Raw genomic sequence first — 11,185 nt, 5'->3', positions numbered from 1 at the left:
AATCCACTCACCTCAGCCTCCCAAGGCGCGGGATTACAGGCTGAGCCACTGACCCCGGCTTAGCCTTCAATTTTTAGTCCCAAGTGATCTTCCCACCTAAGCTTCCTGAGTAGCTGAGACTATAGGCATGAACCACCACGCCTGGCTAATTTTTGTTTTGTTTTACTGTATTTTAGGAACAGGGTTTTGCCAAGCTGCCTAGACCGGTCTAAATTCCTGGCCTTGAATTCCTGGCCTCAAGCGATCCTCCCTCCTCGGACTCCCAATGTGCTGGAATTACAGACATGAACCATTGGTCCCAGCCTACCACACCTGTTAAATGAGATTACCATATACAACAAAAATTACCTAAAGCAGGCAAAGTCCTGGCAGTGGAAGTCCAATATTTCCATGAAACCTTATTCTTAGTGATTGTGCAAAAGAAAGACAATCTTCAAACTGGGGTAACATGAAGTAAAAAGAGATCGTGAACTTTGTGAATCATGGTCTAAACTAAATCATATTTCCGTTAGTGGGCTCTTAAGTCTTATTTTTAAAATGTTTCAAGATGTTCTAAAACTTTCCATTTTGCAATACTAGGAAACTTAAGAAGAGAATCGCAAGCTCACTCATATTCAGACGGCTCCCGAGTTCCGTGGGGTGCTGAACTCCACATCAGAGTGGAATACATAATTCTTCAGGTGAAACCTATTAAAATCTCTCCTCATTAGCATGGTTTCTAAACGATTAGCCAAAGAAATAGTTGCCAGGGTTTGTTGTGAAAATATTCATTTAACATCCAGCTAGCCTTCCTGCACAGCTGTTGTGTGTCGGGCCCTGGAGCTCTAACGGTGAGCCCCTGCCTTCAGTGCCTTTGGAGCTCGTTTGGAGACAGACACTAATCATGTGCGGAGGCAATGGCGAGACGATGTTGCCAGGTTCTTGTAATCCACACAACCGTGTCTCTTACGGACAAAGACAGAACAAACTCGGTTAAACAGGGATGTCCTAGAAATGACATACAGAAATAGACTTAACATAATTTCCGTAAATAAAACAGGACATCGAGAGCAAAATGCTGAATCTGGAGTTTTCTAGGAGAAGGATATAAATCTGAGCTTCAGGCCTTTGCACAACCTTATCACCAACTAATATCACACAAGATCCAGCAATTGCGATGTGTGAGGGTACCTTAAGGTGCAGGAGGCAGGGAAATTCAGAAGCCTTTTGTCCATGCAATAACAAACAATAAGGGAACTAGATGTTGCTGACTTCCAGAAAAATCACCAGGAGATAGGTTGGTAAAGACATGAGAGTTGCTAAGAAAAGTTAAGCCTGAATCCCATTAAAATCCAATAAACAACAAAGAGGGTTATTGCTCTGTATTCTTATACCTTGGTAGAGCCTGTGACTTTTTTCAGGTTCACTAACTGCTGGTTTCTATCTGGTTTCCCAGAAAGGGAGCCCACAAATAACCCAGAAGAGTCCCAAGTGAGTGAATATATTTGAGAAGAGATTCGGGAATTTCCCAAGTCCCTGATGGCCGTGAAGCAGCGGTCCAGAATCATCCTAATAGGGCATCAGCCTGGAGCCTGGACAGAAACACACACCCATCAGCACCAGACTGATGCCCACCTGGACATTCAATGACAGGAAGTGCCTATGGTGCACTGGGCATCCTTACAGACCTTTTGCTTGTCAAAATAATTTAACTTGGGGAGACACCTTTTATTAACAAGGGTGCCTGAACAAAGCATATTTGTATACCTAACCCTTAACTGTACTCCACAACATAATAAAAAATATTGATTAAACGCATAAATAAATAAAAAATAATCAACCAACTGGATTTCATCAAAATAAAAAAAATAAAAAATAAAATAATAAAATAATAATTTAACTTCACAAAAGTCCTTTACCAGACATGTTATTTTTCCCCCTCACTTTACAGATAAGGAAACTGCATCTCAGTACCCAAGAACACTGAACCAATTAGCACCAGCCTCATGGTTTAAGCCAGATCTTTCTAACTTGGGCCCTGGGCCGTTGCTGTTTCTATTCTGCTGCAGGCAACGTGTCCAACAGTGAGAAATCGCCATGTGCCAGGCCTGACACGAACGTGGTTTGTGGGTTTTGTTGGATTTTAAATAGATTCAGGCTTAGCTTTTCTTAGCAACTCTCATGTCTTTACCAACCTATCTCTCGGTGACTTTTCTGGAAGTCAGCAACATCTAACTCCCTTATTCTATGTTATTCCCTGGGCAAAAGGCTTCTGAATTGCCCTGCCTCCTGTATCTCAGTCCACCCCTCTGTCTTTCCAGCCCTTCAGCTCTAGCATGTCCCCTCTGACAATTCTTTGTGACCCCTCCCTCGTCGCTCTGCCCACCCCATCCTAGCTTTTTGTCACTACCACACCAGTGACCTCCATTTAGAAGATCAAATGGTCCCTTTTCAGGTTGTGTCTTGGCTGCTGGCACACCATTCATACGGTTGATATCCCCTCGTCATTAAACACTTTCTCCCACCAGTTTCCACAATTTCCTGGTTTTCCTCCTACTTCGATGGCCTCTTCTTCCCAATACTTTTGACTTGATCATCCTCTTCCCAGTGAATAACAGCTCTGTGCTCAACAACCCCTGACGTTCCCCCCAAGACGAATCAAAGACTGGATTCCAGATTTGTGTATCCAACTATGCACTCAGTATCAACAGTTGTGTATCTCAAAGGCACCACCGAGTTCACAGGTCTACAGGCAAATTCTTGATAACCTCCTAAAAGCAGCTCTGCTAGGCAATCCCTTTTACGCAGTGAAGTCCTGAGACCTAACACCGCCCAGTGTGACTTGTGTCCAATGTGACTCGCAATGTGGCTATTGATCAGATGGATAGATCATGGAAAGTATATAGTAGATTTCAAAGACTTACTATGAAAAAAGAACAGAAATAATTTCATTAATAATTTCTTGTTGAGGACATGTTTAAATGATAATATTTTGGACATGTAGGTTAAATCAAATCTTTCATTCAAATTAATTTCACTTGTTTCTACTTCTTTAATATGGCCATTAGAAATTTTAAAATTATGTATATAGTTCACATTGTATTTTTGTTAGACAGTATCAGCTTAGACTCTTGAGCCAGAGAAAACTTGAGTTTAAATTCACATATTAGCTGTGTGATCTTGAACAAGTTACCTAACCTCCCTAACCACGTTCTATATAGAGATACTGGGTTTTTTGTTTGTTTGTTTTTGTAGATACGGGGCCTCCCTTTGTTGCCCAGGCTAGTCTCCATCTCTTGGCCTCAAACAGTCCTCCTACCTCAGCCTCTGAAAGTACTGGGATTGCAGGAGTGAACCACTGCCCCCAGCCTACCAGGACCTGGTTCAATCAGTAGGGACGCCTCAAAGAGTTATTTTTAGAATGAAGTTTACCAAGAGAACTTGTTCAACATAAGTCTCCAGTAAATGTTAGCAAATATTTTCAAAACCCTGTCTGCTATGCAGTGTCCTTTTATTTTCCACTTTGCTGCTAGCCATCACTCTGAAGAATCACATGATCTAAAGCAACCTTGGATCTTTTGATAAGGAGTCGTATTTTCTACTTCATGTAGATTATTGTTTCCAACTTTCCTATTTGATAAATTACTACTCATCCTTCAAAACCTAACTCAAGTACATTTTCTGTAATAGCTCCCCTGACTTTCCTGCCATATTAATTATTCTCAACACACTTCATCTAATGTTCATTTAACAAGTTTTTATTGAGCATCTACTAAGTGCCAGCTCTGTTGTAGGCTCAGCAGATAGAGCAGTGAGCAAAATAATAATTTCCCCCCCCCCAGTGGTGCATATATTTTTGTGGAAAAGACAGACAACAAACAAAAGCCTGCAGAGCATAATGCCAGGTGATAAGAAGTTTAATACAAAATAAAGTGGGTAAAGGAAGAGAAAAGGACGGAGTCATGGAACACAGTTTTAAACAGCATGACCCACAACAACAAAAGCTTCTGGAAAGCTGACGAGCAAAAGCACAGGATGCCCCTCCTGACAGATGTGGGAGCAAGGACTAGTACCAAGGACGAAGTGTGCACCAACTCCCACCCAGAGAGTTGCAAAGGCGGTAGTCTCCTCCATGTTGGTTGGAAATGTCCCAGAAAGCAACAGAGCAACTGTCAATAATTTCTCCTGGAGGAAATAACTGAGGAAGCTGTGAAAACAGCTCGCCCTTGGAAACTCTGCCTTGTGGCTGAACATTGAGATGTTTTCCTGACTTCACCAGAAAGCAAAAGGCTGACTAGAGTGTTTGAAGTCCACTGTCCTGTGTCTATGATGAAATTATTTTCTTAGTATTAGAAATGACGCATAATTTTTATAGTTTAGCTGGTTGCATTTTTGCTTAATAAAAGAAAGAGTAAAGCAAACTTTCATCTTACTAAACTGTGTTTAATGTGATTTGTTCATTAGCATTATTTTAAATAAATACATATTAAATTTTTGCAAAGTTAATAAATGCTCAGATTTAAATAAGATAGAAGATTTTAAAGATAGAAAAGCAACAATTCTTATTCTCAGGCCACCACAGTCTCTGTTATATTAACTATGATAGTTGTTCTGTTTTTAGTTTTTCTGATAGCTACCTGCTTCTCTAAATAACAGACTTAAATCACTATTATTTGATATATCAAGTCTCAACATCTACGGACTTCTTACTAAGATAGCTGCAAGACTGTCTTCTTCCCCTCTTCTCCTGCCTGCGAAGATAAAAACGGTCCCTCTGTTGATTATCTCTTTAACTTAAATATAATAAATATGCAAATACCTCTTGAGCTCTCTCTTAGTAAAGGAAATAACTAATGACCTTATTCTTTCTCTTTTTCTCTCCACCCTACCTTGCAAATTCTAGCACTCATGCACCTCGACATTTTCCTTTTTGTGTGTATGCATAATTGTCTTCTTTTCTTTGTCAATTGGTTGATTCTAGAAGTTGAAAATCAGCAGAGAGTACTTACAATATTATGACTACACAGTGTTCTTGACTGCACAGCCAAGCAGTATATTATTATTACATTCCACATTTTTGTTTTCCTTGAGTTTTTGTCTTCCTCCTTTTCTTCCTGTCTGTTTGTCCTCCTTCCTCTGCTTCTTTGCATTGCTTGCCTTTAGCAAAACTTTCTTTTCCAATATATTAAGGATTCCGCAAATCTCTGGACTCACATTTTTTCCAGATTATCTCCTTCCTAAAGCTACCAGTCTAGATTTAATGTCCTCCAGATCTGCTTCTCAACTATGATGCCGGAAACTCACTTTGTTAATCCTCTAAGTTGTATACTCCGCCTTCTTCTGCCTTGACTTACCCCTTGTTTAGCTGGACCATGACCTCTAAGAGACTACATGGAACGAGAAAACTTGCTCAATTCTACACACCTGAAAATGTGTTAATTCTTCTCTTACTCTTGATTGAGAGCTTTATTAAGTATACAATATAAGATCAAAAAATAATTTTGCCACTGGGCATGGTGGTTCATGCCTATAATCCCAGAAATTTGGGAGGCCGGAGCAAGAGGATTGCCTGAGTTGGAGATCAGCCCGGGCAACTTGGTGAGACCTCATCGCTACAAAAAAAAAAAAAAAAAAGCCGGGTGTGGTGGCACATGCCTGTAGTCCCAGATACTTAGAAGGCTGAGGTGGAAGGATCACCTGAACCCAGCAGGTCAAGGCTGTGGTGGCCTGAGTGTGCCACTGCACTCCAGCCTGGGCAACAGAGAGAGACAGCAACTCAAGAAGGAGAAGGAGGAGGAGGAGTAGGAGGAGGAGGAGGAGAAGGAGGAGGAGGAGAAGGAGAAGGAGAAAGAAAGAAAAGAATTTTGCTTTATAACTTTGAAAGCACATTCCATTATTTGCTAACAGTCCAGAATTGCTTAGGGAAAGTTCAAATGATAATCTGATTTTTGTTCTTTTGTAGGAGATTTTGTCTGTTTGTTTGTTTGTTGTCTCTCTCTCTCTCTCTCTCAACTTCTTGATGTTCTCTTTTAATATTTTTTGAAATTGTATATGGTCAGTTAAAATAAGTCCATTATCTATTCATTGTTTGGGAAACTGGCATCTTTCAGCTGTAGGAAATCTCCTTTTGTTATTTCTTGAGTTATTTCCTCCCATCCATTGGTTCTGTTCTGTCTTCTGAAATTCTTATTACAAGTTTTACAAGTTGAGTATTTCTAAAATCTCAAAAATCTGAAATCCAAAATACTCTTAAATCTGAAATTTTTGAGTACCAACATGACACCACCACTGGAAAATTCCACACCTGACCCCATGTGATGGGTCACAGTTTAAAATGCAGGCACACAACACAAAATTTATTCAGCATTTTCAAGGAAAAAAAGATCCTCCCAGCCTTCTTCAGCTTCACTGTATGTTTTCCACACATTCCCAGATTCCCTCACACAAGCACATCTACAAGAATATCCCTGTTAGGAACACTAAGATACAATTATGTTTCTTTTTAAGTATGCCAATTGTACTTATTTTTTAATTACAAAGCAGTTGCAGTGGTCCTAATGAAGTATTTTATATACTGGTAAAGATAACAAAAGCAAAAATTAAAAGACAAGTCATTTACAAATATTGTCAAATTAATTGTTGATAATATAACTAGAAAAATTCATATGAGAGAAGTTGTAGGAATCTAAAAGGATTCTGTATTCAAAAGCTTCTGCGAGTTTTCCCCTTTTTTTGAGTTGGAGTCTCACTCTGTCTCCCAGTCTGAAGTGCAGTGGCACACTCATGGCTACCCCCAGTGTCAACCTGTTGGGCTCCAACGATCCTTCTGCCTCAGTCTTCCAAGTAGCCAGAACTACAGGCACATGCTACCAAGTCCGGCTAATTTTTTTATTTTAGAGATGAGGTCTCGCCAAGTTGCCCAAGATGGTCTTGAACCCGCGGGCTCAGGCAATCCACTTGCCTCGGCCTCCCAAGGTGCTGGGATTACAGGCTGAGCTACCGAGCCCGGTGCAAGTGTTTTTATATCCAGGAATTTTGGAAGTCATAAATAAGGCATTATAGATGCACTTTATGCAAAAAAGGCTAAGGGAGTAGTCATCAATGGACTCAATCAAAGAGAAGCTCTGGCCTTCCACCAAATGGCTAAAAAGTGAATATAATGTTTTATGTTTGGGATTAAAATAAAACAGTGTGAAGTGATGGAGTGGGCTTATTAAAGTATGAAAAGCATTTGCTATCTGGCACGTAGACATTCCATAAATGATAGATATTATTGTTGTTAATTAAGGAGATTTGTTATTTTATTCAACAAATATTTATTAAGAGTTTACTCTTTGCCAGAACTTAGGCATACAGTGGTGCTCACAACAATGCTGGACACTGCCCTATGTAGCCTACAATCTAGAGGGAGGAGCAGACATTGAATTGTCATACAGTCCTTGATTACAATGTCTAAGAAGGGCTATGAAGGAAAAGTACAGTAGGTAATGGCCACAACATCACGGACCGTGAACTCTGCTGAGGGTCACTAGGAAGTCTCCTTTGAACTGAACTCTGCATGGTGAGTCAGTTAACCAGACAAGACAAGGGCAGGTTCCAGGCAGAGGGAACAGCAAGTTCAAATATCCTGCAGCCCAAGAGGTTGGCTACAAGACATCTAGTGTACTCATAACTGCCCAGCCACACGCTGGTTTGAATCAGTTGTAAAAACTATGAGTGCCATGAGGTTCATGTCAGCATATTTTATATGCTTTGTCCTTCTAACCAAAAATATATGTTTTGCTTTGTTTTTAAGTTGGAGTCTCACTCTGTAGCCCAGGCTGGAGTTCTGTGGAACGCTCACGGCCACCCCAGTGTTGACCTGCTGGGCTCCAGCGATCCTTCTGCCTAAAGCAGGCTGGTCTCGAACCCATGGGCTGAAGCAATCCACTCGCCTCAGCTTCCCAAAGTGCTGGGATTACGGACTGGGCCACTGAACTTCACCAGAAATATATGTATAAGTCCTGTCTACTATATTCTTCTTCCAACGATCATTGTTAAATGCAAGAAGGCAATGGAGAAAGAAAAGAGCAAGCACGCATATCTTGGATGCTAAGGAATGAATCATAATTTGTCTTCCTCTTCCCCAGATAGAAAGAAATCTGTAGGGTTTAACTGTGGTTATGTGGTGTACAGAGGTGAGAAACATCCATTCTTACCGATTTCTTCATGTATATAATTCCAGCCTAGTCTGTAATCTTCCACAGTGGAATAATACTTACGGTTTCCGTTTGTTTTCTTTCCACTTGTTGAAACGGTTTTTCTACTGTTATTTCATTCAAGTAATTAACACACTGATTTATTTTGTCTTGGCAGCCTGGAGCAATAGTACTAAGGGTACACATTTTTATGTCAGACACATACAGGGACCTTTTGAAGATGAATCGCACTCGATTCCCTTGTTTTCAGACTCTCCTGAAGTTAGGTAATAAGAATTCTGGCCAAAAAGATTTTCTCAACCAACAGTAATCTGCATAACTAACTATTCACTCTTTAAGACCATTTCCCCAGTCAGCTGATTTCTCTCAGAATACATCCAATGTAATCGATGTGTACATGTTCATATTTCAGTCCATGAGGAAACCTAAGAAGCTGTGACCCTGAAAAGTACATTCGCCAGAGTTCTCTTCTGTCAGATCATAAGGGGAGAATGTTGTATCATTGATAAAATGCTTTTGATCTTAGTTGAGAGTAAGATGCTAAGCAAGCCAGACTTCAGGATTCAGAAAATCTACCCTGGACAACCAATCTTAAACTTACAATGGTCCTAATTAGGGTCTAGTGAGTTAAATGGAGTCTTTAGAGGCCTGTTTTTTTTTTTTTTTTTCCTAATTTTAAATAAAGAACAGTTGTTCAGTGTGATGCTGCCAACAGGATTTTGCTCATTGTACAGGTCTCTCTTTTACAACTCTGCGTGTAAACCAGCCAAATCCCTGTAGTTCATTCCAGAACCACGCTGGGAACAACAGTATGAATTAATAGTAAGTCCGAATTACACAATAATTGGTAAATAGCACCCCCTTAGTTGCCAGCAAGAATTTGCAAAACACTCATGGCTAACCAGGTGTGGCCTAGAAAAAAACACTGATGGCTTTTAGTGCAAAAGTTGATGTCCAACATAGACAAAGGAACATGGTTCAGGGGGTCAAGTGGCCTGGATTCTCATCTCAGCTTTGTTGTACCATTCTGTGTGAGCTTGCATAAATCAGTTGACCTTTTTCAATCCCCTATTTTCTTAGCTGTAAAGTGAGGGGGGTATGCTAATTATCTCTATATTCTTTCTAACCGAAAAATTCTAATTTTACAACTCCAAATTGTTTCAAGTAGCACATGGTCTCTACATAAACAGATCCCGCTAAATTGAATCTACCAGAATGTTAAAGTTTACTTGTTTAAGTAGGTTAAACATCCCACATTAGGAGTCTGAATCATGTTCTCCCTATTAATTTTCTCATAAATAGCACAAAAGTAAGTTGCAACCCAGTTTTGCTTGCAATACCATAAAATCTAAATTAGTTGAATTTAAATTGGTGAATTGTGTGTGTTAGATTATAACCTAGCGTCAGTTAATTGTGCATGTTCTGTCTTGGGTCATTGTTTCTTTCTCTACACCATCTACCCCGAAAATTATAAATTCCCAAACTTCCACTGGTATTTACAACTCCTCAGAGTCTAATTCCAGACAATTTCTCCCCTGAATTCCAAACTGATATTTAATAATAATGGTCACCACTTACTGAGTGCTTCTTGCAAATCTGGTGCTAGAGCAGTCATTTTAACCACACGGTCACTACCTTTTTTTTTTTTTTTTTTTTTAATCGGTGTCTCACTCTGTCGCCCAGACAGGATTACAGTGGCACGCTCCTGGCAACCACAGCCTCGCCCTGCTGGGCTCCAGCGATCCTTCCGCCTCAGCCTTCCAAGTAGCTGGAACTACAGGCGCATGCTACCATGCCCAGCTAATCGCCAAGTTGCCCAGGTGGGTCTCGAACTCGCGGGCTCAAGCAAGTGGTCACTACCTTTATACCACTCCCTCAAGGTAAACATTGTTATTGCCATTATGGAGATGAACAGGAAAGTGTGATCAAAGTCACACCATTGGTCATTGTTAAAGCCGTGTTTCTAATCCAAGGCTTGATGGCTCAGAAATCCACGCTCTTTCTGCTGTTCCACAAGAGCGAGCCACATCAGTAGAGAGGCAGGATATAAAATCACGAAAACTATGCCTAATCAGTTTTCTTTTTGACACAGAAGGGAACTTGTGAGAAAGGCCTCAGTCCAGGGAGGATGAGTCGTGGAATCTGAGGTTGAGAGCTGTGGCGGGGAGGGTGGGGAAGACAATTCATGGGCCAGCATGAAACAACATGGGGTCATCAAAGGGTTTCGAGAGGGAGCAGAAGATGATGTCTATTGTCGGTTTCGTATTTTCAGGAAAACATCCTGGAAATAACTTTAAGAATGGTTTAGTCCGGGTGCAGTGGTTCAAACCTGTAATCCCAGCACTTTGGGAGGTCGAGACCAGAGGATTGCCAGAGACCAGGGGTTTGAGATCAGCCTGGGCAACAGGGCAAGACTTCATCTCTATAACAAATCAAAAAAATTAGCTGAGTGTGGTGGCGCACACCTGTAGTTCCACCTACTTGGAAGGCTGAGGTAGAAGGATCACCTGAGTCCAGCAGGTTGAGGCTGCGGTGGTTGTGAGCATGCCACTGCACTCCAGTCTGGGTGGCAGAGTGAGACTCCAACTCAAAAAAAGTTGAGAAGGAAGTAAAGAGAGATCAAGTAGGAAGATGATTGAGGAAACTGTTCTAATACTCCAGGTGAGAGGTGATTCAGGGCTGAACTTGGACAGTGACAAAAGGTAGGAATAAAGAAGAATTGCGAACTTGGCACACAATTACATTGCGGACGTGGCTAAGGTTGAGGTCAGGATGACCCCATAGCAATTCTGATATGTCTTTGTCTTGCTACCTAGTGCCACCTGAGGCATACCTATTGCAAAGGCTGCCACCTCATGGAGAAAGTCACCAGACGACCAGAACCAAAATATGCATTAAAAGAATACCTGAATCAGCCAAGCTCGGTGGCTCAGCCTGTAATCCCAGAGCTTTGGGAGGCTGAGGTGAGTGGATTGCCTGAGCCCGCGGGTTCGCGATCCGCCTGGGCA

Source organism: Carlito syrichta, unplaced genomic scaffold, assembly GCF_000164805.1.
Source record: "Carlito syrichta isolate Samal-C Ts95f unplaced genomic scaffold, Tarsius_syrichta-2.0.1 Scaffold309741, whole genome shotgun sequence".
In the NCBI taxonomy this organism is placed as follows: domain Eukaryota; kingdom Metazoa; phylum Chordata; class Mammalia; order Primates; family Tarsiidae; genus Carlito; species Carlito syrichta.
This window is presented reverse-complemented; position numbering follows the sequence as displayed.